This window comes from Crinia signifera, chromosome 2 (genome assembly GCF_055691185.1).
Source record: "Crinia signifera chromosome 2, ASM5569118v1, whole genome shotgun sequence".
Classification (NCBI taxonomy): Eukaryota; Metazoa; Chordata; class Amphibia; order Anura; family Myobatrachidae; genus Crinia; species Crinia signifera.
In genome coordinates this window covers 269250612-269278313 of record NC_139218.1, presented here as the reverse complement: position 1 = coordinate 269278313, position 27702 = coordinate 269250612, and the positions used below count along the sequence as shown (strand labels likewise).

At 46.4% G+C, this 27702-nt stretch overlaps 1 long non-coding RNA gene across 1 annotated transcript in view; it reads left to right on the top strand.

Moving 5' to 3' along the window:
- The window catches only part of LOC146057404 (uncharacterized), a 35263-nt gene that overhangs the window by 6197 nt on the left and 1364 nt on the right, over window positions 1-27702 (top strand). Inside the window, exon 2 of the long non-coding RNA XR_014469715.1 lies at window positions 16231-16311. This is a non-coding gene — a long non-coding RNA (uncharacterized LOC146057404). The remainder of the gene's footprint in view (window positions 1-16230; window positions 16312-27702) is intronic.

Genomic DNA, 27702 nt, shown 5'->3' with positions numbered 1-27702 from the left:
TTAATGTGTAAATGCATTATATTTGATGACATCACCAAAGTTTACAATCAAAAAGACAGATTTAGGGCCCGATTCAGACCTGTTCGCAATGCTGTGAATTTGAAAAACCCATGTCGACCTAATGCTTATGTCAACCTAATGACCCTGTTGACCTAAGCCCATGTCAACCTTTTCAGATGTTGACCTAAGCCCATGTCGAACTTCAGTGTTCGACCCAATGCATGTTAGATGTGTCAACCTAATGACCATATACCATCACCACAAGGCTTTACTTCCCAATGTATCTTCTGGATATTAATATGCACAGGTGTGTAGTAAAGATCAATCAGAATTTTTGACCTTGAAAAAACTATTTAGTACCTATTGGTGAAAATTGTGTTTGAGCTCTCATCACCTCAGTAGATAATGATTTGGAATTTCACTACTGGATACTTGACTCAATATTTTTGTAGACTGGTTACTTGGATCTTAAAGTGTACAAAAGAAGTGACATTTCGGAATGTTTTGTGAGTTATATTCGTGATATCAAGAAATATCCCCATAGCTCTTAACAGTGTGCAATCTGAGCACGCAACACTAGAGGTCACTATTCTTGTGTGGTTAATTGCTTTTTGTTTTCTTTTAGGTTGTAACATTCAACACCATTTCTATAATACCCCTTTCACATCGCAGCTGTAAGCCGGTATATTGACGTTTTTTGTTTTTTTTAGCATTTTAAAATGGTACCAGCTGCAGTGTGAAAGCTCCCCAGTGAATTTACCGGTTAGAGAATACCGGTATTTTAAAACGTTTCAAAAGCAGGATCCTACATGGTTCTAAACAGTTTTTCCTGCAGTCTGAAAGGCCCAGAACCGGTTTGAACTACAGGTTGAACTAGATGGACGCAAGTCTTTTTCAGCCTTACCTACTATGTAACTATGTAACTATGTAACTATATATGATAATCTGCACAAGGGTCATTGGTTGTCTCCCTGCATGTTGTCACTGCCCACAAGCAGGAAGTGCACAATGGAGTTTTATTGGGTGAAACGGGGTGAATGTGAAAGGTACAAAAACGGTATTGAAACAGTAATATACTGGTTACAACATGCAATGTGAAAGGGGTTTAACTCGCTTTTGACCCGTTTTATGAAACATTTATAAAAACGGGTTGAAAGCAGGGTTGCAATGTGAAAGCAGTATGAAGGCCCATACACACTGAGTGACTTTGAGCTGAACGTCGCTCAAAACAGGAGGTTTGAGCGGCTTTCCACTCAAAGCCGCCCAGTGTGTACACACCGGCGATGAGCGGTGAACGCTGCTGCGCGCTCCCACAACATCGCCGGGAAAGCCGTTCATCTGCTGGTTATACCAGCAGATGAGCGGCTTTCAGGACGGCATTGCATAGCGCTCCGCTATTCAATGCTGTCCTCCCCCCTCCGTCGGCGCCGGGCAGGGGGAAAGCATGCTCAGTGTGTATGCACTGAGCAGCTTTCCCCGCATCGATGATCGCAATCATCGCTGTCCTTACACACTGGGCAAAGTTGCCCAGTGTGTATGGACCTTTAGTATACTCTACAGTCTATATTTCAAAATAGAGGTAAATTGTAGCTTATGTTTGTTTACAATTTAATTTACAAATTAATTTATATAGCATACACATATTTTACAGAGAATATATTGTCATGCACACCCATTATTGCCCCCAATGGAGCTTACAGTCTTTATTTCCTATTACATTTATAACATATGCTATGATTAATGTTTTACCAATATGATTTTGGATTGTGAGAGGAACACAGTAGAGAGTACACAGAAGAAATACACACACACACACACACACACACACACGATTAGAACGGGTGTGGTATAGGGGTCCGACAGTCATTATCCCGACGTCGGGATCCCGACTGGCCAGACCCAGAAAGCATGGCAAGCGCAACAAAGCCCCTTGCGGGCTCGCTGCGCTCACCACGCTACAGGCACGGCTGAGTCCACTGGGCCTTGACCGTTGGGGGCTTGGTTGCACATACCTTGTTTTCATCACTAATGGAGCATGCCCAGAGCTTCATGATCAGGACACTGTGGATCATGGGTGAGACAGTGTTGGAAGAAGAGGTCTGTCCTGCTGTTCGGAGCATCCGAAAACACAGTGGGAGCCCTAAGCAGATGCCTGTGTGCCTAGGGATGCCTCTACAGTTAAGGCCTCATGTTTTCGTACAGCATATTTGTCAGATAAATTAAACTTTTCGATAATCTCTAAATTTCCTGCCAACATTTATGGTCACTTACCCTGAAAAATGAAACAGCACCCTACTGTACATCCAGTATCACTGATGCAGAGCTGTACAGAGCATCTTTTTGTACTATACAGCCTGTACAGCCACCCGGAGCTGTTCTAGACATTTATCTACTCAATATATATTGTACAGCTTTTTAAGTTTTTTTCCCTTCCTAATTTCTTTTATTTTTGCAAATTTATTTTACTTAATTGTTCCAAATGTTCATTAAAATTACAATCAGTATAAGACAAGCTGAGTAAACACAAAATACAGTTTTTAAATCAGCACTTCATTTATTGTAGAAAAATGGGTACTCTTTACCTAGCACGGCGCCCACGATTTTGTTCGTGGGCATCGCAGGTAAAAAATCGCGGGCATCGCGGCCATTGAATGCACTAAAAATCGGGTGCGACGCGATGCCCGCAATTTCCCATAGGGAACAATGTTAAATGTCTCAATTGACCCGATTTTCATGTTCAATGCCTCAATTGACCCGATTTTTCCATAGGAAACAATGTTAAATTAGCCACCCTGAAGTGTGAAATGGCCCCCACAATTGTTAACGCCACTCCACGATCAACGTCAACCCGAAGCGTGGTGAGCGCAGCGAGCCCGCGAGGGGCGGCCGTACGCGTCCTACGACCTTTTCATACCCCCACTATCCACGTCGGCGTGGAGTTGAGAATAGAATAGTGTGGCGAGCGCAGCGAGCCACCGAGCCCGAAGCGTGGCGAGCGGACGCGGATACCTTCACAGGTAAACGCGTCCCTTCGCGGGCTTTACAGGTATCCGCGTCCCCTCGCGGGGCTCGCCACGCTTCGGGCTCTATTCTCAACTCCACGCCGACGTGGATAGTGGGGGTATGAAAAGGTCGTAGGACGCGTACCGCCGCCCCTCGTTGGCTTGCTGCGCTCGCCACGCTTCGGGTTCACGTTGATCGTGGGGTGGCGTTAACAATTGGGGGGGCCATTTCACACTTCAGGGTGCCTATTTGGCCTCTGTGGGCCATTTAACATTGTTTTCTATGGAAAAATCGGGTCAATTGAGGCATTGAACAGGAAAATCGGGTCAATTGAGACATTTAACATTGTTCCCTATGGGAAATCGCGGGCATCGTGTCGGTCGCGTCGCACCCGATTTTTTTAGTGCATTCAATGCCCGCGATGGGCGCCGTGATAAGTAAAGAGTACCGAAAAATGTTATACAGAACCAACTGGCCCTTTGTAAAATAGCAATTGTACCCTTAGTTACTTATTGAACCCGTGAATAAAGCTACCGTAAATTGATATTTGGGTACAATTTGAGTAGAAACATCATCCCTGTTAAATCTAAACAATGCTTAAATATAACTTTTCCAGCAATGTGAAGATGGCTACAAGTCATAACAAGTAGCACAGTGGCCCTTATTCTGGTGGGTGCGGATATATCCGCGTGCGTTCGGCCCGCCGATGTTTTGTGTCTGCGCATGTGCAGAGGCGTCTCTGCGCATGTGCGAGCGGGGCGTACGGCCAAATCCCGCATGATATGTGAACACTCCGAACAGGGGGTGGAGAGGGGCGTGAAGGGCTGTTTGGGCTCATTACCATATGTTTACACCCCGCGTTTCATGGGCGTTCCCATGCAAACGCTGGGCGTACGTATGGTAATGTAGACGTGACGCACGTGTAGGGGGCGGACATATGACATCGCCGGATGTCAGCTGCCCGCCCAGATCCCTGCTTTTGCACGGAAAATTGTCCGTGTGGTCTGAGGTTGCGGGAGCTGGTGGACCACTCGGTTCTGCATTCGATGGTCTGCGACCATCGAATGATGGGGGAGGTTCCCTTAGATGGAGGAGGCGTATTCCGTGAAAAATACACGTGCGGTCCGTTCGGCCAGCTTCTTACCGCGTACGGACGGAGTTTGCGATCCGTATGGAAGGCGGGGTTTCGCACGCATGGTCCTGGCCGCATAATCGGATCCGGCCGCACCGATCAGAATAAGGGCCAGTGTGCCATGATCATAATTAATTCCAAAAGAGATGAAAATAATACAAATTATATCCGTTTGAAAAGAGGTACAAACCGCAGTGAGAGCTATTGTCCAAATGGAGAAAATTTGGAACACTGGAGAATGCTCCCAGTAATTACCAGAATACCAAAATTCTTCATTAGAGGACATCAACAACTCAGTCAGGAAATCACAAAACAACCCAGGCAAATATCAAGGATATTGCAGGCCTCACTCTCCTTTTTATTTATTTATTTTTTAAACTTTTTTTGACAGGTTTGAAATTCAAGAACACACACTGCAGTGGCGTAACTCCCGGAGGCAATGGAGACTTTTGCCGCCGGGCGTTAGCCATCAGGGGGGGCACAGGGAGCAGGGAGTAGTAATAAGCCCCAGCCGCCGCAGCAAGAATCCCGGACCCCCCGCGCTGCTCTGAAAGGGACTCCTGCGGCTGCCATGGTTGGATTTAGGGGGGGGGGGGCACCCGGCACCCGGGCACGCAGCTCCTGGCCGACGCACACTTATATGAGCCTGCTGTGGATGGAAGGCTGCCGAACGAACGCTGCTTAGTCACACTGACATGAGTTGGTGCTGCTGCGGAAAGCTGGAGGAGGCCTCCTCCAGCTTTCCGCAGCAGCACCAGCTCATGTCAGTGTGTGACAGTGGCGTCACTAGGGGGGGGGTTCGACCCGCACCCAGGTGTCACCCTCCACTGGGGTGACACCAATAGAGCCGCAATCGCACCCCAGGGGCTCGCTCAGTAAACCCTGTCCCCCCGCTCTGTACCGCGGCGCGGATCAGATCTCTATTACTGATCCGCGACGCTGCACTGCGCTCCTTACTGAGAGCCATAAAGGCTGGCAGCACTGCGTAAGGACAGCTGAGTCTGATACCTATTGCAGTAGTGCACACTGACAGCTCACATCAGGTGCCTGCTGCAGAGAGCGCTAGTCTCTGAAAAGCTGAGCGACGGCTCAGCCGTCCAATGATATGTGACACTGCAGCCTGCGGCACCCTGATTGGCTGGTGCACAGGCTGCCCGGAGGGAGGAAGGAGGCAGGAAGGATCCCTGAAGCACGGATCCCACGCTGTCACAGCTGCCAAATTTACAGTAAGACTGGCTGACCTTTATATATATATATATAATTGTGGGTACAGAAGGAGGACACTCGCCAGACTGGAGTTAAAAATGATTCCTTTTATTTCATTTCATTTTATTTACGCTGCCATCACATATGGTCAACGTTTCGACCCGAATTAGGGCCTTTTTCAAGACGTGTAAGACAGCCATATCAGATAATACATCCAGTAATAAAAGACACCATGGAGTGTCCAGAACGCTGCACCACGAGCTGTTAACGCATGTCAGCGTCACACGACGCTGACATGCGTTAACAGCTCGTGGTGCAGCGTTCTGGACACTCCATGGTGTCTTTTATTACTGGATGTATTATCTGATATGGCTGTCTTACACGTCTTGAAAAAGGCCCTAATTCGGGTCGAAACGTTGACCATTACAGTCTGGCGAGTGTCCTCCTTCTGTACCCACAATTATATCAAATACTTCCTCCATGGAAGCTTATTTTTGAGTGTGCACCCCAGCATTTATGAACTTTAATAGCGAGTGTCGTCCCATTCCCTGGATATATATATATATATATATATATATGTCCTTTTATGCCGGCACTCCCAATCTCCCGGTACAACGAGTCCGGTGCACTCCACAGCAAAACAAACAACGGTCCAATGAAGGAGGCACACGGAAGAATAATTTCAAACAACGTTTGTATTAGGGCATAACAATTTTCGAGCGCTTTCGGGGAAGCCTCCCCGTCGTCAGGATATCAGCCCTTACACCAGTAAAGTGAAAAACAAATGTGACATATTGACAAACATGTACTTATACATACCTGCTCCGTCTGTACGTTTCCCGCGCCGAGCGTCCGTCCTCCTGTAGTTCACGCCCCCGGCTTCCTGCAGATAGCCGGATGTCATCACTGGAACGCACGAGTGTGCGCTCCAGCGCTTCATTTCCGCATTCCACCAGTACCTCCGTAGCGTGTTCCACTGACAGGGGGAATCTGCGCGGCGCTGGGTACCCCTACAGAAAAAGCACACCAGGAAAAAGTGAAAATATGTACACCATAACAGAAACAGAAAAATATATACTGAAAATGGGCATGGAAAAGAATAATAAAAAATAATAAAAAATGCACAAAAATGCAAAAACAACACAAAATATGCAAAGAGTACAAAAACATCAATAATACAACTTGTACCTTAGAAGCAAGACCTAAGGGCTGACCTGTAACCCCCATAATAACAGTATGAAAGCAACAGGTACATGGATTAAGCTCAGTTCAGGACAAACTGTTCCAATTAATCTTGTCATTGAGCCCTCCAGGTTTGATGGTACCCAACCTAAGAATCCATTGGGTTTCCTTAATTAAGAGCTTTTTTGCCCTATCTCCACCTCGCGCACTGGGGGGCACCTGATCAATGACAAAGTATTTTAAGGATTCTAAAGAGTGACCTGCCTGTTTGAAATGTCTAGAGACAGGCTGGTCCACCTCTTTACCTTTCAACGTGAGGTTAATGGCTGACCGATGGGCCGCCATTCTTTCTTTAAATTTACGCGTAGTCTGACCCACGTATCTCAGCCCACATGGGCATAAAATAATATAGACTACGTAGGCCGAAGAACACGTAAAGACAGAACGTATGTCATACGTTTTGTTGCAATGGGGGTGTTCGAACGTTTTACAGCTAACCATAAAATTACACGTGGCACAGTCACCGCAGCTGTAACACCCAGGGGGCTTGATGTAAACATTGGGGTGAATCACAGGTTTGTAATTAGTGACGTCGGCATGTACCAACCGGTCACGTAGATTCCTTCCCCTGGTATAGGCCAAGAGAGGTTTATGATCTTTAAGGCCCACTAGCTCCTTGTCTGTTTTAACAATGGGCCATAGTGCCCTGGATGCCCTCTGTACAAAGGGGCTAGACAGTGAAAATTCATGGACCCAAGGAATCCTTTTGTCATTCTGCCTCTGTTTAGGTATCCAGAGGGTCTTGGGATCCATCTCAAGGATTTGCTTTTTCTGTGCCAATAAAGGCCCTAATTCATAACCTCTAGAGGAAAATTTCATGACCATAAGATCCAATTCTTCTGGCAATTTATCCCTATTGCTGGTAAGGCGTGCTACCCGCAGCATTTGGGACAGTGGCAATCCCCGCTTGAGCGAGGGAGGGTGGTGACTCGATGCTCTAAGCAGAGTATTTCTATCGGTATCTTTAGTGTATCTACCCGTAGAAATGACACCATTCTCAACTGTAATGGCCACATCCAAGAAGTTGGCCTGGACTTCACTGCATGAGTACGTGAACTTAATAAATTGGCTGGTGGCATTAATGCTCTCCATCAGGTTAACAAACCTCTCCTCCCCCCCAGTCCAAACGAGGAACACGTCATCAATGTACCGTAAGTACATCATGACGTGTCCCCGGATGTCCTGGTCATTGAAGAAGAGGTCCGCCTCCTGGGCGAACATGTACACATTCGCGTAAGAGGGGGCCACGGATGACCCCATGGCACACCCTCTCAGTTGAATGTAGTACTGCCCATTGAACAAAAAATAGTTACGACATAACGTGAGCTCTAAAAGAGAAAGGAAAAGATCATGGTCAAACAATATTGGGTCAAGATGTTTAAGCAAAAAGTCCTTCATCGCTCTGAGGCCTCCCTCATGGGGGATGGATGTATAAAGGCTACACACATCCAAACAGCATAGCAAAGCCCCAGGTGGTAAGATGCCAATTTCTTTCAACCGCAACAAAAAGGTATTTGTGTCCTTCAAAAAAGAGTGTTCCAAAGGCAAGAGTGGCTGAAGAATGCTATCAAGCATCTGGGACACTGACTGCAACAGTGAACCCCTGGCCGAAATTATTGGGCGGCCAGGCGGTTTCTCACAATTTTTATGTAACTTAGGAAGTGTATAGAGGACTGGCACTACTGGGTATGTGACTTTAAGAATTTGGACCACTTTCTCCGGCAGAAGTTTCCTCAAACATGCTTGATCCAAGATAGCAAAAAGTTCCTTTTGAAATCCCACAGTGGGGTCTCTTGGAAGCAATTTGTACACCTCCGCATCAGAGAGCTGTCCCATAATTTCTGCCACATAGTCCTCCAACTTCATAATTACTGTGGCCCCGCCTTTGTCGGCCGGACGTATCACTATTGTCTTGTCCTGTTCCAGGTTTTTGAGAGCATTGATTTCTTCTTTGGTCATGTTGGGTCTCACAGTATATGGAGTAGCAAGGAAACGATCCATCGATTCCTCGATCAATCTGTTGAAAGTTCTGAGGGAGCTATTCTGTGATGGTGGATCGAACTTAGACCGGGACGTCTTGGCAAGAAAACTATCAAATATACTAGTGCTGGATATGGACTGTTTATTTTGGAAGAATTCTTTTCTTCTGAGCTGCCGAGAAAATTTATGTAGATTAAGTTTCCAATTGTAGTCATTGTGACAATTGGTTGGAACGAAACTTAATCCCCGGTTCAACACCTGCAATTCGACCTCTGACAGTGTGCGATCAGACAAGTTGAAGATCACACTTTCAACTTGGTTGCTGCGACTGAAGCTGCTTTCCTTATCTCTCTTATTCTGCTTGCCCCGGCGGGTGGCAGAGCGCTTCTTGAACCTCTGGGGACCACTTCTCTTCCCCCTAAAGGGACTGCAGCTGCATTAGTGGTCTCTTCTACGCCGTAGAAGACCCTGGCAACGTAAAAAAGATCAAGCTGATCGCAACAAATCCAGTAGCGATAGTGATTTCCAAATCTCAGACCTGGAAGAGACCACTAATGCAGCTGCAGTCCCTTTAGGGGGAAGAGAAGTGGTCCCCAGAGGTTCAAGAAGCGCTCTGCCACCCGCCGGGGCAAGCAGAATAAGAGAGATAAGGAAAGCAGCTTCAGTCGCAGCAACCAAGTTGAAAGTGTGATCTTCAACTTGTCTGATCGCACACTGTCAGAGGTCGAATTGCAGGTGTTGAACCGGGGATTAAGTTTCGTTCCAACCAATTGTCACAATGACTACAATTGGAAACTTAATCTACATAAATTTTCTCGGCAGCTCAGAAGAAAAGAATTCTTCCAAAATAAACAGTCCATATCCAGCACTAGTATATTTGATAGTTTTCTTGCCAAGACGTCCCGGTCTAAGTTCGATCCACCATCACAGAATAGCTCCCTCAGAACTTTCAACAGATTGATCGAGGAATCGATGGATCGTTTCCTTGCTACTCCATATACTGTGAGACCCAACATGACCAAAGAAGAAATCAATGCTCTCAAAAACCTGGAACAGGACAAGACAATAGTGATACGTCCGGCCGACAAAGGCGGGGCCACAGTAATTATGAAGTTGGAGGACTATGTGGCAGAAATTATGGGACAGCTCTCTGATGCGGAGGTGTACAAATTGCTTCCAAGAGACCCCACTGTGGGATTTCAAAAGGAACTTTTTGCTATCTTGGATCAAGCATGTTTGAGGAAACTTCTGCCGGAGAAAGTGGTCCAAATTCTTAAAGTCACATACCCAGTAGTGCCAGTCCTCTATACACTTCCTAAGTTACATAAAAATTGTGAGAAACCGCCTGGCCGCCCAATAATTTCGGCCAGGGGTTCACTGTTGCAGTCAGTGTCCCAGATGCTTGATAGCATTCTTCAGCCACTCTTGCCTTTGGAACACTCTTTTTTGAAGGACACAAATACCTTTTTGTTGCGGTTGAAAGAAATTGGCATCTTACCACCTGGGGCTTTGCTATGCTGTTTGGATGTGTGTAGCCTTTATACATCCATCCCCCATGAGGGAGGCCTCAGAGCGATGAAGGACTTTTTGCTTAAACATCTTGACCCAATATTGTTTGACCATGATCTTTTCCTTTCTCTTTTAGAGCTCACGTTATGTCGTAACTATTTTTTGTTCAATGGGCAGTACTACATTCAACTGAGAGGGTGTGCCATGGGGTCATCCGTGGCCCCCTCTTACGCGAATGTGTACATGTTCGCCCAGGAGGCGGACCTCTTCTTCAATGACCAGGACATCCGGGGACACGTCATGATGTACTTACGGTACATTGATGACGTGTTCCTCGTTTGGACTGGGGGGGAGGAGAGGTTTGTTAACCTGATGGAGAGCATTAATGCCACCAGCCAATTTATTAAGTTCACGTACTCATGCAGTGAAGTCCAGGCCAACTTCTTGGATGTGGCCATTACAGTTGAGAATGGTGTCATTTCTACGGGTAGATACACTAAAGATACCGATAGAAATACTCTGCTTAGAGCATCGAGTCACCACCCTCCCTCGCTCAAGCGGGGATTGCCACTGTCCCAAATGCTGCGGGTAGCACGCCTTACCAGCAATAGGGATAAATTGCCAGAAGAATTGGATCTTATGGTCATGAAATTTTCCTCTAGAGGTTATGAATTAGGGCCTTTATTGGCACAGAAAAAGCAAATCCTTGAGATGGATCCCAAGACCCTCTGGATACCTAAACAGAGGCAGAATGACAAAAGGATTCCTTGGGTCCATGAATTTTCACTGTCTAGCCCCTTTGTACAGAGGGCATCCAGGGCACTATGGCCCATTGTTAAAACAGACAAGGAGCTAGTGGGCCTTAAAGATCATAAACCTCTCTTGGCCTATACCAGGGGAAGGAATCTACGTGACCGGTTGGTACATGCCGACGTCACTAATTACAAACCTGTGATTCACCCCAATGTTTACATCAAGCCCCCTGGGTGTTACAGCTGCGGTGACTGTGCCACGTGTAATTTTATGGTTAGCTGTAAAACGTTCGAACACCCCCATTGCAACAAAACGTATGACATACGTTCTGTCTTTACGTGTTCTTCGGCCTACGTAGTCTATATTATTTTATGCCCATGTGGGCTGAGATACGTGGGTCAGACTACGCGTAAATTTAAAGAAAGAATGGCGGCCCATCGGTCAGCCATTAACCTCACGTTGAAAGGTAAAGAGGTGGACCAGCCTGTCTCTAGACATTTCAAACAGGCAGGTCACTCTTTAGAATCCTTAAAATACTTTGTCATTGATCAGGTGCCCCCCAGTGCGCGAGGTGGAGATAGGGCAAAAAAGCTCTTAATTAAGGAAACCCAATGGATTCTTAGGTTGGGTACCATCAAACCTGGAGGGCTCAATGACAAGATTAATTGGAACAGTTTGTCCTGAACTGAGCTTAATCCATGTACCTGTTGCTTTCATACTGTTATTATGGGGGTTACAGGTCAGCCCTTAGGTCTTGCTTCTAAGGTACAAGTTGTATTATTGATGTTTTTGTACTCTTTGCATATTTTGTGTTGTTTTTGCATTTTTGTGCATTTTTTATTATTTTTTATTATTCTTTTCCATGCCCATTTTCAGTATATATTTTTCTGTTTCTGTTATGGTGTACATATTTTCACTTTTTCCTTGTGTGCTTTTTCTGTAGGGGTACCCAGCGCCGCGCAGATTCCCCCTGTCAGTGGAACACGCTACGGAGGTACTGGTGGAATGCGGAAATGAAGCGCTGGAGCGCACACTCGTGCGTTCCAGTGATGACATCCGGCTATCTGCAGGAAGCCGGGGGCGTGAACTACAGGAGGACGGACGCTCGGCGCGGGAAACGTACAGACGGAGCAGGTATGTATAAGTACATGTTTGTCAATATGTCACATTTGTTTTTCACTTTACTGGTGTAAGGGCTGATATCCTGACGACGGGGAGGCTTCCCCGAAAGCGCTCGAAAATTGTTATGCCCTAATACAAACGTTGTTTGAAATTATTCTTCCGTGTGCCTCCTTCATTGGACCGTTATATATATATATATATATATATATATATATATATATGTGTGTGTGTGTATACATATATCTTCATTTTTTTTATTTTATATATATATAGCAGCAGATGTAAATAGCACAACACTCCACGATAATGATGATTTTGACTGTGCACGGTAAACCAATAAGATATTCACAGTGTCCCTTGTTACAGAGAAACCAGCACCAGTCCAAGTAAATTCAATCCATTTTAATCTTTTCCAAAAGAAATCATATCCTCATAGCAACGAGGTAGTAGTAGACACCCAACAGGCTATACATTACATAATCCGCCAGACATGAAACATCATCCTCGACGGCCGTTTCGGTGCTATGCAGCACCTTCATCAAGAGGGGTCATTCAAAGCATGCATTGAGGACAGGTATTTAAATAGGGTCTCAACATTAGCACTCACCTGTTGTAATCAGCGCCGCTCACCGTCATGATCCACCTATTCTCCCGCCTCTCAGCCTCACGCCGTCAGTTCGGAATCGCCGCACCGGAAGTGACGCCAGAAACGGAACCAAAGTGCCGGCCAGAGTGCAGGGGAAGGAAGAAAGGTTCCATCAGCCCGGAAGTGCGCGTCATCGATAACAGGGTTGCCATGGTGACCTAAAACAACAACATTTGAATATGTTGCGCGCACCATATTGACAAATCTAAATATAAAAATACAATTACAAACATGAAAAGACAGACAACAAAGTGAAAGATACAGGGTATATACATGAAAAGTCAGCAAATATTAAAAACGGAGGTATTCAGTGCAGTACGACTATGCTAAACTAGGGCAGTCATAAAAAGGGTACCAAGGTGAATTCTTCATTGAGACCAATCGGACTCATCGCTTCCAATTCATAGATCCAAAAGCTCTCCTTTTTGAGGAGAATCTTGTGCCGATCCCCACCTCTTTTCAATGGGGGCACATGTTCAATGGGCATGAACTGGAAGTCATTTAGGGAGTGTCCACACTGGACAAAATGACGTGCCACTGGGGGCGTGTTGGCATCAACTTTAGTACAAGCTTTCTTGATAGATGATCTGTGTGCCTCTATGCGCTCTTTGAGCATGCGCATGGTCTTGCCAATGTAGATTTTATTACAAGGACATCTGATAAGATATACGATGAATTTAGTATTGCAGTCCATATGATGTCTGATAGAGTAACTTCTGCCTGTTTTTGGGTGTTGGAATTTATCTGCAACAATCATATGTCGACAGTTGACACATCCTGGACAACGGTGAGCTCCGGCTTGTCTGGTCAGCCAGTGTTTGGATTTGTCACCTCTAGGACTGATGTCGGAATATGTAAGCTGCTGTTTTAGATTATTGCTACGTTTGTAGCAGAATAGAGGTGGAACACTACATACAGCACCCAAAACAGTGTCGGTACTCAGTATGTGCCAGTGTTTGAGTATAGAGCTTTTAATTGCTTTTGATGCCACAGAGAAGGTGCTGGCAAAATGCAGTCTCATGCTGCTTTCTTCTTTCTGCCTGGGCATAAGCAATTCTTCTCTAGACAGGTTTTTGCATCTGTCCCTGGCTTCTCTCACCTCCTTCGGGTCATACAGCCTGTCCAGAAATTCCTTACACATCCTGTCAAGTACCATGTCTGTGGCATCAAAAGCAATTAAAAGCTCTATACTCAAACACTGGCACATACTGAGCACCGACACTGTTTTGGGTGCTGTATGTAGTGTTCCACCTCTATTCTGCTACAAACGTAGCAATAATCTAAAACAGCAGCTTACATATTCCGACATCAGTCCTAGAGGTGACAAATCCAAACACTGGCTGACCAGACAAGCCGGAGCTCACCGTTGTCCAGGATGTGTCAACTGTCGACATATGATTGTTGCAGATAAATTCCAACACCCAAAAACAGGCAGAAGTTACTCTATCAGACATCATATGGACTGCAATACTAAATTCATCGTATATCTTATCAGATGTCCTTGTAATAAAATCTACATTGGCAAGACCATGCGCATGCTCAAAGAGCGCATAGGGGCACACAGATCATCTATCAAGAAAGCTTGTACTAAAGTTGATGCCAACACGCCCCCAGTGGCACGTCATTTTGTCCAGTGTGGACACTCCCTAAATGACTTCCAGTTCATGCCCATTGAACATGTGCCCCCATTGAAAAGAGGTGGGGATCGGCACAAGATTCTCCTCAAAAAGGAGAGCTTTTGGATCTATGAATTGGAAGCGATGAGTCCGATTGGTCTCAATGAAGAATTCACCTTGGTACCCTTTTTATGACTGCCCTAGTTTAGCATAGTCGTACTGCACTGAATACCTCCGTTTTTAATATTTGCTGACTTTTCATGTATATACCCTGTATCTTTCACTTTGTTGTCTGTCTTTTCATGTTTGTAATTGTATTTTTATATTTAGATTTGTCAATATGGTGCGCGCAACATATTCAAATGTTGTTGTTTTAGGTCACCATGGCAACCCTGTTATCGATGACGCGCACTTCCGGGCTGATGGAACCTTTCTTCCTTCCCCTGCACTCTGGCCGGCACTTTGGTTCCGTTTCTGGCGTCACTTCCGGTGCGGCGATTCCGAACTGACGGCGTGAGGCTGAGAGGCGGGAGAATAGGTGGATCATGACGGTGAGCGGCGCTGATTACAACAGGTGAGTGCTAATGTTGAGACCCTATTTAAATACCTGTCCTCAATGCATGCTTTGAATGACCCCTCTTGATGAAGGTGCTGCATAGCACCGAAACGGCCGTCGAGGATGATGTTTCATGTCTGGCGGATTATGTAATGTATAGCCTGTTGGGTGTCTACTACTACCTCGTTGCTATGAGGATATGATTTCTTTTGGAAAAGATTAAAATGGATTGAATTTACTTGGACTGGTGCTGGTTTCTCTGTAACAAGGGACACTGTGAATATTTTATATATATATACATATATAATAATAATAATATATCTTTTTTTAAATCAGATGGCACATATGATAGCCATAAATGCTGTGTGTGGTTGGTTGGGTTGGGGGGGGTGCTGTTGGGGGGGGCACCACTATCTAATCCGCCTCCGGGCGCCTCATATGAACTTACGCCACTGACACACTGTGCACAGTACATTTGGCGAGGTATTCAATCTCCCGCAGCCATCTCCAGACGGGGGAGATGGCTGCCGGGCCCTAGTCAATTCTGTCTTCCCCAACAGCATTGAACAGGGAATCTCGGCAGAATAAGCCCGACTTCACAAGCATTCAGGCTCGTTCTACCAAGAACAGCCGGGAAGTGACAAGCTCCTGGCTGCAGCTCGCCTCTTCCCGGCCGCAGCTTTCTCGTCCCGCTTCAGGTGGGACATGGAATCCCGCCTGCAAATTCTCGGTCGAGCAGACCGAGAATGGGACAGGGTCATGGCTGAAATATATGATACCCCCCACCATAAAAAAAAACAAAAATGGAGTCCCTGCATTTAGCTTTTCCATGTTATACCATTTTGCAGATTGGAAACATTTTCATAAGGCTTCTTTGACCAATGTTGATAAAGTCCTAAAATATGGACGCCATATATCAAAATGTTTTTCTGTTCACTTTTCTTTCTCTAACGTAGACCCTTATTCACATCTGCTCGCAGTACAAATTTGTTCTCAAAATGGGCAAAACCATGTGCACTGCAGGTGGGTCAGATGTAACATGCGCAGAGAGTTAAATTTGGGTGGGGTGTGTTAAAACTGAAATCTAAATTGCAGTGTAAAAATATTGCAGCCAGTATTTACCATGTACAGAAACAAAATAACACACAAATCTAACTCTCTCTGCACGTTACATTTGCCGCACCTGCAGTGCACATGATTTTGCCCATTTTGAGAACACATTTGTACTGCAATCAGATCTGAATAAGCATGTTTAAATGGCTTTCAGCTCAAAGCCACCCAGTATGTATGCCCCAGCAAATGCTCTCGCATCATCACCGGGAAAGCCATTCATCTGCAGGTAATACCAGCAGATGAGCGGCTTTGCATAGCACTGCGGGGTGTTGTCACACCCTGACGAAAAATGTTCTAAACACATCTGAAACGTTGGTTTCCATTTGTGAAACTGGTTTCTTTTTTCTTGGAGTGCCACCCACACACACCGGACCTATTACAGGAATTGCAGAATTTACTTCTCCCGGGAGGGCATCCAGGCTTCATCAAATTAGTAAGTAGAGTTGCCAGCCATACTCTGAAATAGATCATTATTGATATACAGTATATTTGTAACACTTGCCATATAGTTTGCACTTTTCTTACAAGACCACAGGTAATGTGCTAGGTCTTCTTCTGGAGAACCGCATTTGTAGCAGTCTGAGGTTGGGGCCTCCAACAATAAACTTCAGTTTGGGAGTATAGTAAGACCGATGTAAGATTTTCTGGTTCATCTCAGCATAAGAGGTCGATACTAATTGTTTATCTAGTTTCATAGTAGCATCTAAAATAAGTTTCAATGTTAGATCAGATCAGAGATTAACGAAACCAGGTTCCCAGACTCCAAATCAAGTAATGACCTGGAATGTGTACTGTATGAAGTAATGAAGTGGGGAAATGTTCTCTCGTCTCTCTGCGTATTTCTGCATCCAGTCTAGTTTTAAGTGAATTTAAGACCTTTTGTACATAACTGCTGGCCTGCAGTAAAGGAAATATGGGATTCTGTAATGTTTGGAATTTCTCCTGTATTTATGTATGTGTTAAAAGAACCAAAGTTTCAGCACATAATAATTGATAGGCATATCGTAGACCCCTTTGAACCAAGTATGACATTTTTGTGAGATGTTAAATTAGGGTTTCCCCAGAAAGATAACAATATGGAGGTATGTTGTGATATTTTACATTTATTACGTTTTGGCCTCACACCATGCAGGTAGTAGACAGTAAAATATGGGTGTGGTATAAGGTTCCCACAGTCGGGATCCCGACAGTCATTAGCCCGATGTCGGGATCCCGACTGGCCGGACTCAGACAGCATGGCGAGCGCAACAAAGCCCCCCTTGTGGGCTCGCCACACTGCGGGCACGGTGGCTCGCTACGCTTGCCACCTATTCTATTCTACCTCTATGGGGTCGTGGACCCCCACGAGGGAGAATAGCCAGTGGCCGTCGGTATTTAACAGTCGGGTAATTGACTGTCGGGATCCCAACTGTCGGGACCCCGTCCGGCACCCGTAAAATATTATCCTTAACTATATCAGGTAAGGATTGTCATGTTGTGTGTAGGAGAGAAACAAGATTCCAATTGTGTATAAAAGCTTGTTCCATGGAGTAATTGGTGTATATGTTGTTGCCTCTAATCCAATCCAGAGATATTCTATAATTAGCTGCTAATGCAATGGACATATAATCCTCCTAGTGAACGTGGTAGCTGCAATTTAAAAAGCGAGACTCTATGACACAAATAAATTTTGATAAAGCTTTATTTAGTTGTGCAAATGCGATTTTGGGTGGGATGACAGGAAGTATTTCAACACGTAAAGAAATCATATGAAACATACCATTTTGTATAAGTTGTAGCGACCCGAATATGTCAGAGATGGGCCCATTTAGTGAAATCAGCATACGTTCTGTTTAGTAGAGGATGATAATTTGGAAGGGTGATTTGGAATTTTTATGCCTAAAGAAGTAAACTGGTTGCCCGGGGACCATTTGAAAGGGTGAGAGGTACCCCAGCCCTTTTTAGCCTTTTGGGGAAAAAAACAAACCTTCAGTTTTTAAAGAATTGATTGTAAAACCAGATATCAATTCAAATTAATTTAAGATGAAAAGCAGATGTGGAAGTGCCATACGGGGGTTATTAAAATATAACAGTATGTCATTGGCGAATGCCAAAAACAAGTTCCACAACACAATTTTTCTTTTAAAAAGTGTCTAATGCAAGGTGAAATAATAATGGAGATAGAGGACAGCCCTGTCTAGTGCCCCTAAAAAGAGGAATGTATCTAGTGTTCTGGGCATTAAGGGGGAAATTTACTAAAGGAAATTTGTAAAAAATAGGTGTATTTGTATTCAGAAATACTCTTATTTTTGACATTTACTATCCCGAAAATATGGCAATTCGTATTGATGTGCTATCTATACGAATGCGAATTGCCGTATTTTCGGGATAGTAAATGTCAAAAATAAGTGTATTTCTGGATACAAATACACCTATTTTTTACAAATTTCCCCCTAATTGTCAAAAACGATACCGGATGCTGAAAAAGCAAGTGAAAGACAAGTAAAAACTCAGGGCCAAATTCTTGGAATTGTAGAATTCTGGTTAGATGGGCCCAGGACACCCTGCCAAATGCCTTATCAGCATCGCATCTTAAGACTATATTTTCCTTCTCCAATGAGTTATGTTTTAATTGTGGCTGCTAAAAGTGACCAAACTTTTGTGTGGAGCGTCTATTGCAGAGAAAGTCTGTATGGGTTGGGGGGGGGGGCTCGTTTTATCATTACACCACTGCATCTATCCACTGTAATAAACTACAGAAGTGTAAGGGCAGAATAATATAGTATATGCGTAGCCAACACCACAAATACTATACTCAGTGGAGGGGGAGATTACACCACTTCCGTACCCCTTATAAAGTCACTCCAACTGACAGGCAGTGACTCGCACAGTACCTGTATGGAGGACCCCCTCCTCTGGATTAGTTATTAAAGATGGCCACCGGCATGAGACTGGGGGCTGCTGCTGCTGCAAAGTTCTGGGGAATGTTCAAGGAGCCTCTGTGAACTGCCAGGGACCCCTGCGGTGGCAGCAAGCAGTGTGAACAACCCTAGCAGCGGAGCTCCAGGAGGGAGATCAGGAGGCTGCAAAGTAGTGCAGCAGAGTCCCAAGATGAGAAATAAATAGAAAAAGCAGCGCCGAGATAATATATATATATATTTTTTTTTTTTCAAAGAAATTTTATTCAATTATTCAAATTTTACACAAATAAGAGTCATACATAGAGCAGTAATACTGTTCAGGCAGATATTTCCAGAGTCAAAAATAAATATGAATCAAACGGTATATCACTCTGTTAGTTGAACAAGGAACAATAGTCACAACAGATGTAATTTGGACATATAGGAATAAGTAGTAGGGAGTGACTATCAGTAGACGAGGCCTATCGGGCCAAGAAGTGGCCCTTCCAGATAGTTCCTAGTTGATGTTGTAACTAGAACTGTCCAGCTCCATATATGAGATCAACATTGCATAAACATTCAAATGCATCTGATCTGAGAACTAAAAGAGGGGTAACACTAGAGATAAAGATGGACTACAGTAGGAGAGTGGGGGGGGGAGGGAAGGGGTAACTTGGGGACGCACGCCACATGTTGGGATAAAACATCATCAGATACATTTAGAAGGATTTGGCACTATAAACCCATTTGTATATTAATGCTTAAATAGATAACAGTAGTTGTACACCATATTGGGGGAAATTTACCAAAATGGATTCGTAAAAAAATAGGTGTATTCGTAGGCAGAAATACACCTATTTTTTACACATTTGTATTTTTGGGATTTACAATCCCGAAAATACAACAATTCGTATTCCTAATGATTGGACATTTGTATTTGTATTTACAAATACGAATGTCTACACCACAGGTGTCAAACACAAGGCCCGCGGGCCAAATCCGGCCCGACAGACCTCGTCATGTGGCCCGCACAGCCGCCGCCAGCCTTCACCTTTTATTCTCTTTTTTTAGATCTTTTTTTGAGAGGTTTTTTTGCACTGCCGGCGGCCATGTTCCTGTGGTCTTTTAAGATGTCTGCGGCCACAGGAACATGGCCGCCGGCCTCCACGGCTACGTGGAGGAGGGCCCGGCAGCCTGTTCCCTCTTATCGAGGCAGTGGCAGACGCTGGGTGGGGACGTCATGACGATGACGCCTCCCACCCACGTGTCTGCAGAGAGGAAGGAAGGCAGGCCGAATCGGGGGGCCGCAGCAGGACAGGCCGCGGCGCAGAGAGTGGAATTGAAATTACTGGAGCCGCAGCAGCAGTAAAGGAGCCTGAGGGATAAAATACAGTAAGTTACATAAAAAAACAATATATCTGGTGGTGGTGTCATGGCATTACTTTTATATTATACAGGGGGAGCAGCCTGTGGTGTCATTATTATTGTACAGGGGGAGCAGCCTGTGGTGTCAAGGCATTATGCCATGACACCACAGGCTGCTCCCCCTGTATAATAATAATGCCATGACACCACAGGCTGCTCCCCCTGTATAATATAAAAGTAATGCCATGACACCACAGGCTGCTCCCTCTGTATAATAATAATGCAATGAAACCACAGGCTGCTCCCCCTGTATAATAATTTGTGTCATGGCATTACTATTGTTATATTATACAGCGGGAGCAGCCTGTGCTGTCATTGCATTATTATTATACAGCGGGAGCAGCCTGTGGTGTCATTGCATTATTATTATACAGCGGGAGCAGCCTGTGGTGTCATTGCATTATTATTATACAGCGGCCCTTTGAGGGTGACCAAACTGCTGATGCGGCCTCCGATTAATTTGAGTTTGACACCCCTGGTCTACACCATCGATAGGATACGACAGAAATCACCATTCAAAAGAATGGTGGTTCCTGATTTACTGAGCAGCCGTATTGATAATACGGCTGCTACTTGGTGTAAAACAGCCACCAAAATACGACAGGAAAATACACCTTGCTTTCCTTGTCGTATTTGGCTTTAGGCTGCACGGATCAGTCAGATCCGTGCAGGCTTCAGTGTAAAAAAAAAATAGAAAAATTAAAATAAAAAAAATAAAAAACAGCGTGGGGTCCCCCCCACAGCTGTAACCAGCACCAGGCTGAAGGGGCCGGTAATTAAAAATCAGGGAACCCGAAAAATAGGGGTTCCCCGATTTTTAACAACCAGCCCCAGGCTCCAGGTCCGGGGCTGGTTCCCAAAATACGGGGGACAAAATGACTAGGGGTCCCCCATATTTTAAGAACCAGCCCTAGGCCAAACCAGCCAGCAGGGTAATGTCACAGCCAGGGGACACTTATGATATAAGGTCCCGCGGCCAAAACATTAACCCTACCGACCAGTCAGCCTGGCCAGGGGCCCTGGGGGAGTAGGGACCCCCCCAATGAAGGGGTCCCCCCCCTCCAGGACTTACCTGACCAGGCTGAAGCCTGGTGCTGTCCCCGGTGGCCCTGGGCTGTGGTCACCGGGCTGATTAAAGTGTAAAAAAAAAGAATAAACTATTGTTTAATACTGGTGAACTATGAGTCCCAGCAAGCCTCCCCCGCAAGCTGGGACTTGGAGAACCACAAGTCCCAGCCTGCGGGGTATTAAAGGGCCCGCTGGGTCTTGTAGTTCCACAGTAAAAAAAATAGTTAAATAAAACACACTGACACACACTTAAAATAATACTTTAATACATCCAAAGCCCTTACATACTAATACTTACCTATCTTCATCCCGTAGGTAGCCCTGGTCCTGATGTCCTGGTCCTGTGTCGTCTTCTGGCTCCATGTCGCTGTCCATGTCGTCGTCGCTGTCGGTGTCCGGGTCCGACGAAATCCATGGAGGAAGCTGTGGAAGGAAACTATACTCACCTGTCCCAGGGCGACGTAGTCCAGGTAAGGGGTCTTTGCAAAAAAACAAACCGAGAACGCGAACCAAGCGAACAGCTGAGCCGCACGGTGTTTGTGTACATATTGCGGCTCCGCCTCCCGAATGCCGCTATTGGCCGCCTTGCGGCCTAGCGGCTCCTGATTGGCCGACAACATGGACAGCGACGTCGACATGGAGCCAGAAGACGACACAGGACCAGGACATCAGGACCAGGGCTACCTACGGGATGAAGATAGGTAAGTATTAGTATGTAAGGGCTTTGGATGTATTAAAGTTTTATTTTAAGTGTGTGTCAGTGTGTTTTATTTAACAATTTTTTATCTTTCGTCCAGTCCGGTGACACAGATTCACCTTGGGATGTAGTAGGGTCCGCAGGAGCCAGGCACCTATAGCTGAAGCTTTTCCCTTGACTGCAGGCTTCTCCCCTTCTGCATTCCCAGCATGCTCCAGTTCGTTTTAGGTGCCCACAGGAGTGGGTGCTTGGCTGACAGGCTGCTGCTGCAGCCGGCTTTTTTTTCTTGATTTTTCACTAGTTAGTGAGGTTTTTATTGTTTTATTAACTTAGTGTTAGTGCAGGTTTTTTCCAGTGTGTGGCTTCTGATAGAAGCACAGCACACTGAGAGCGCAGCAGAGGCTGATAAAAGCGTGTCCTATCAGCGCTCTGTGTGCAGGGGTGTCTGTCTGCACTCACTGCACAGCGCTTAACCCTAGCTTTGCTGGGGGTTGCCTGGGCCCTGGGAGCGATCTGGAACCGGCTCCTTACAGAAGGGGATCGTGGGGGAAGGACCTCCTGCGATGGCGCCCGCCATCTTGAAAGGGTTGAAATCCCTCCGGGTAAGTGAAGACTGTTACAGGTGTCCAGCGCTGCTGGACGACTCCAAGTGATCCCAGGAAGAAGGGGGGGCACTAGGAGGTGAGGAGACTGCACTGGGGGAGCGGCTGAAGGGGGTAAAGGCGCCAAACAAGGTTTCATACCCTGCTGAAGCAGGGACTTGGTCCCTTCCTCTCTGTGTGCGGGCGCCACTTTCTCCACACAGTGTGAGCTGAAAACTGGCTTTGAAACGCTGCTGCACACAGTCTGACGTCTCCTGGAAGCGCTGCCCCTGCTGAGACTTGGAAAGTCACAGAACACAGCCAACAGACAGATAAGTGCCACTGTTTACACTGCTGGGTACTTTTGCTCGACATTTTGCACTGTGTGTTAGTCATGGCTGACACGTGTGATGATGATGCTGTTGCTGTGGGGGGGGAGCGCTGGACATGTCTTTAAACTGCACTATTTGCGGGGTTAATTACTCATGTGAACAGATGGACCAAGGGGTGGCCTGCCCTGCTTGTAAGTCTGTGCCTGGGGGGTCACTTGCTCAAGAGGCTGAGCGCGAGCCAGCGTGGGCTGTGTCTTTGGGAAGGTCTATGAATGCCCTGGTAGAGGCATTAAATAGGCAGAGGAACAGTTTGAGGTCTCCTGGTCCCAGTTCTTCCTCCCAGTGTTCAGTGGGGTCCATTGCCCCTGCGCAAGGGGACCCAATGTTGTTGCGGGTTGTTCAGGACACCGCTCAGGGGGAGCAAAAAATGAATGCACTCATGGAAAAGTTTGCTAGAACTCCTAATAGTCCTTCCTCTAGGCAGCCGATTGCTGCACCATCTTTGCTGGCTGATTCAGATGATGAAGATGCTGTGTGTGCAGATGATTCTGCTGAATAAAGGGAAGAGGCTGACGTCTCGGTTCCTGGCATTGAGGATCTTATACAGGCTGTTAGACAGGCTTTAGACTTGTCAGAAGAGGATAGAGTGCAGGCTCAGTGCATTTTTAAAAGGATGCGCAAAGAAGCTGTTACTTTCCCCTCAGACCCCGGTATGGTCTCTTTGTTAGGAGAGGCTTGGAAAGCACCTGACAAAAAGGTGTCTATGTCCAAGAGATATGCAAACATGTATCCCATGCCAGAAGAGCATGTTAAATTGTGGGAGAAAGTCCCATTAGTGGATGCCCCGGTGGCGAGGTTGTCCAAGGCAACAGCGTTGCCAGTACAGGGTTCGGCTGCATTTTTAAGGACCCGGTGGATAAAAAAGTGGAAGGTTGCCTGAAAGCAGTATTTGAGGGAGTGGGATTCACGCTCCGCCCCATTATTGCCTCTGCTTGGATAGCAAAAGCTATGATTGAGTGGGCTGAGGCCCTGGGAGATCAGCTGCGGCCTGACTCTGACGTCTTTATTCTTGCAGAAAAAACTCAGGTGTGCTGCTGAGTACATCTCTGAGGCTGGGGAGGAGGGCGCTAAAATGGCGTCCAAGGTTTCCGCCACTTCTGTGTCAGCCAGGCGTGCTCTTTGGCTAAAAGCTTGGGAGGCTGACAGTGATTCCAAGAAGGCCCTGGAAACCCTTGAGTTTAAAGGGGAACTTCTTTTTGGTTCTGAATTAGAAGCCATTATTAAACAGGCCACGGGTAGAAAGAGTACTTTTCTCCCTACCGCCGCTAAGCCCTAAGTTTGGGGTGTTTAAGCCTGCTTTTCGCTCCTCCTTTCGGGGCGGAGCCTCTGCAAAGGGGCAAGCAGGAAGAGGTAAATTCCCGTCAGGTAGAGGTAAAACTACCAAGTCCAGATTTGGTCCCTTCAGCAAGAAACAGGGGGCCAAGGGAGAGGATAAGTCCTCCGCATGACGGGGTTCAGGCTCCCCGTTCTGGCATCAGAGTGGGGGGTCGCCTCCTGCAGTATGGGGACTTGTGGGACTTTCCAACATCCAACATCCGACCCGTGGGTTCTGTCCATTGTCACAGAGGGCTACCGGATAAATTTCAGGGGGAATCCTCCAAAGAGATTCTTACCTACCCCTTTGCCAAGGGAGGCCAGAGCACGCAAACTCCTGTTGGAGGCAGCATTGGCTCTCAGGGAAAAGGGAGTTGTGGTCCCAGTTCCTCAGCAGGAACGCAAGAAAGGGTTTTATTCAATCCTGTTCTTAGTACCTAAGCCAGACGGGTCAGTCAGACCCATTCTAAATCTTAAATCCTTGAACCAACACTTATGGGTGGATCATTTCAGGATGGAGTCACTGCGCTCAGTGCTTGGCAGCATAGAGCCAGGGGAATTTTTAGCATCAGTGGACATCCAGGATGCGTATCTCCACATTCCAATTGCCAGGGAGCATCAGTCCCTTCTGCGATTTGCAATAGGGGACACCCATTTACAGTTCCAGGCCTTACCCTTTGGTCTGGCGATAGCACCAAGGGTATTCACGAAGGTGATGGCGGTCATGGCTGCGTCACTAAGACTCAAGGGGATTGTGATTATCCCTTACCTGGACGACCTGCTGTTCAAAGCAGAGTCAGAGGACAAGTTATTGGAACATCTGTCTGTGGCAACAAAATTCTTGCAGGAAATGGGTTGGGTGCTAAATATACCCAAATCCCATCTGATTCCGTCTCAGAGACTGTTGTTTCTGGGTGTAATTCTGGACACCCATTTACACAGGGTTTTCTTGCCGGAGTCCAAAGCAAAGGACATCCGCCAGTTAGTCCTTCTCTTACTAAGAGCTCAGAGGCCCACTGTCTGTCAGGGAGTGAGACTACTGGGCAAGATGGTAGCGACCTTCGAAACGCTGCAATATGCCAGGTTTCATTCCAGAACCTTTCAGTGAAACATTCTATCCTGTTGGTCGGGGAATGCAAAAACTATGAAGCAAGAAAGTTTGGTTCTTTCCCAGGAGACAAGGGAATCCTTAATCTGGTGGATGGACATAGAGATTCTGCAGCTCGGGCGGTCTCTTCGGTCATGGGACTGGGTGGTAGTGACTACCGATGCCAGTCTCAGGGGTTGGGGAGCAGTCGCTCTTCATCTTCGGCTGCAGGGCCTCTGGTCACAGCAGGAGTCCAGACTCCCTATAAATATTCTGGAATTGCAGGCTGTCTGAAAGACTCTGTTGCAGGCCAAGGATTGCTTGAAGGGCCTGCCAATAAGAATTCAATCAGACAACGCCACGACGGTGGCTTACTTGAACCATCAGGGCGGGACTCGCAGCAGGATGGCTATGCGGGAAGTCTCAAGGATCTTTGCTTGGGCGGAAGCCAACATTCCGGTTCTATCTGCTGTCTTCATTCCGGGGATCCGGAATGTGGAAGCGGACTTTCTCAGCAGGGAGGTCCTGCGGGAAGGGGAATGGTCTCTGCATCCGGAGGTATTCCAAGAACTTGTACATCGCTGGGGGCTCCCAGAGGTGGATTTAATGGCGTCCAGGAACAATTGTCAGGTTCCGAAGTTTTGTTCCAGGATCAGGGACCCAGTCGCCTGGGCGGTAGATGCCATGATGGTTCAGTGGCCATTTCACCTGGTTTATGTCTTCCCTCCGTTTCCTATGATACCAGGGGTGTAACGGAGAGTGAGGTCACAGCAGGTGAGTGCAATTCTGATTGCACCAAACTGGCCCAAGAGGTCATGGTTCTCAGACATTCTGAGGTTGTCAGTGGAGTCTTGGCCTCTTCCTCTATGTCAAGATCTGTTAAGACAAGGTCCGTTTCTTCACCAGGACCTTGCTGGGCTCAGTTTGACGGCTTGGCTTTTGAAACCTCCTTATTAAGGAAGAAAGGTCTTTCAGATGCAGTGATTCAGACTATGCTACGGGCTCGTAAGCCAGTCTCAGCTGCAAATTATCACAGAGTGTGGAATATATATATATCAGGTGGTGTGAGCGTCAGAAGGTACACACCTCCAGGTTCAGAGTGGCTAGATTGCTGGAGTTTCTACAGGATGGATTCTCTTCGGGACTCAGTCTGCAGTCTTTGAAAGTACAACTTTCTGCCTTATCCATATTTTTCCAGAAAATAATTGCTTTTCTACCAGAAGTCCAGACCTTTTTACAGGGTGTGACAAGGTTAAAACCTCCTTACAGGCAGCCAGTGGCGCCGTGGGATTTATCCTTAGTTTTATCTGTATTACAGGGTTCTCCGTTTGAACCCCTAAGGTCGGCTGACCTTAAGTATGTGACTTGGAAACTTACTTTTTTGTTGGCCATTGCCTCGGCTAGGCGTGTGTCGGAGTTGGGGGGCGTTGTCCTGTAAATCTCCACTCCATTTTTCATGAGGATAGGGCTGTGCTTAGAACAGTACCTAAGTTTTTGCCAAAGGTGGTCTCCTCCTTATATTTAAACCAGAAGATTGTCCTTCCGGTATTTTTCCCCCCAGAGGGGGCCAAAAATAGGGACAAATTGAGAAAGTTAGACGTAGTTCGCGCCTTGCGAATCTACGTGGACAGGGTAAAGGATGTTCGCAAGACAGATCTGTTGTTGGTCTTGTTTGATGTGCATAAGTGAGGTTGGCCTGCTTCTAAGCAGACTATTGCCAGGTGGCTTAGGTCAGTATTTGCCTTTGCTTACACCAAGGTTGGTAGACCTGTTCCTTCTAGGATTAATGCACATACCACCAGGTTAGTTGCTTCCTCTTGGGCAGTGCGTCATGGGGCTACAGCGGAGCAGTTGTGCAAGGCTGCCACTTGGTCCTCTGTTCATACAGTACCTTTACCAAATTTTACAGGTTTCATGAGTTCGCGTTGGAGGACGCCTCATTTGGACGGACAGTGTTGAGAACTGGCGGTCTGAGCGTGCCCTCCCATAATACCGGCTCGTGAACGTCCCAAGGTGAAGCTGTGTCACCGGACTGGACGAAAGAGAAAAGGGTATTTTTGTAAGAACTTACCGTTTGAACCCCTTTCTCGGAGTCCAGTCCGGTGACACAGCGATCCCTCCCCTACGCTCAGTAAGTCATGCCGTGCATGTGTGTCATGTTATGGTAAGATGATTGTGCATTTAAGATGTTGAGCATTGTACTGGGTTGTGTATCCTAGTGTGCTTTTTAAGTTTGAACTGGAGCATGCTGGGAATGCAGAAGGGGAGGAGCCTGCAGTCAAGGGAAAAGCTTCAGCTATAGGTGCCTGGCTCCTGCGGACCCTACTACATCCCAAGGTGAAGCTGTGTCACCGGACTGGACTCAGAGAAAGGGGTTCGTA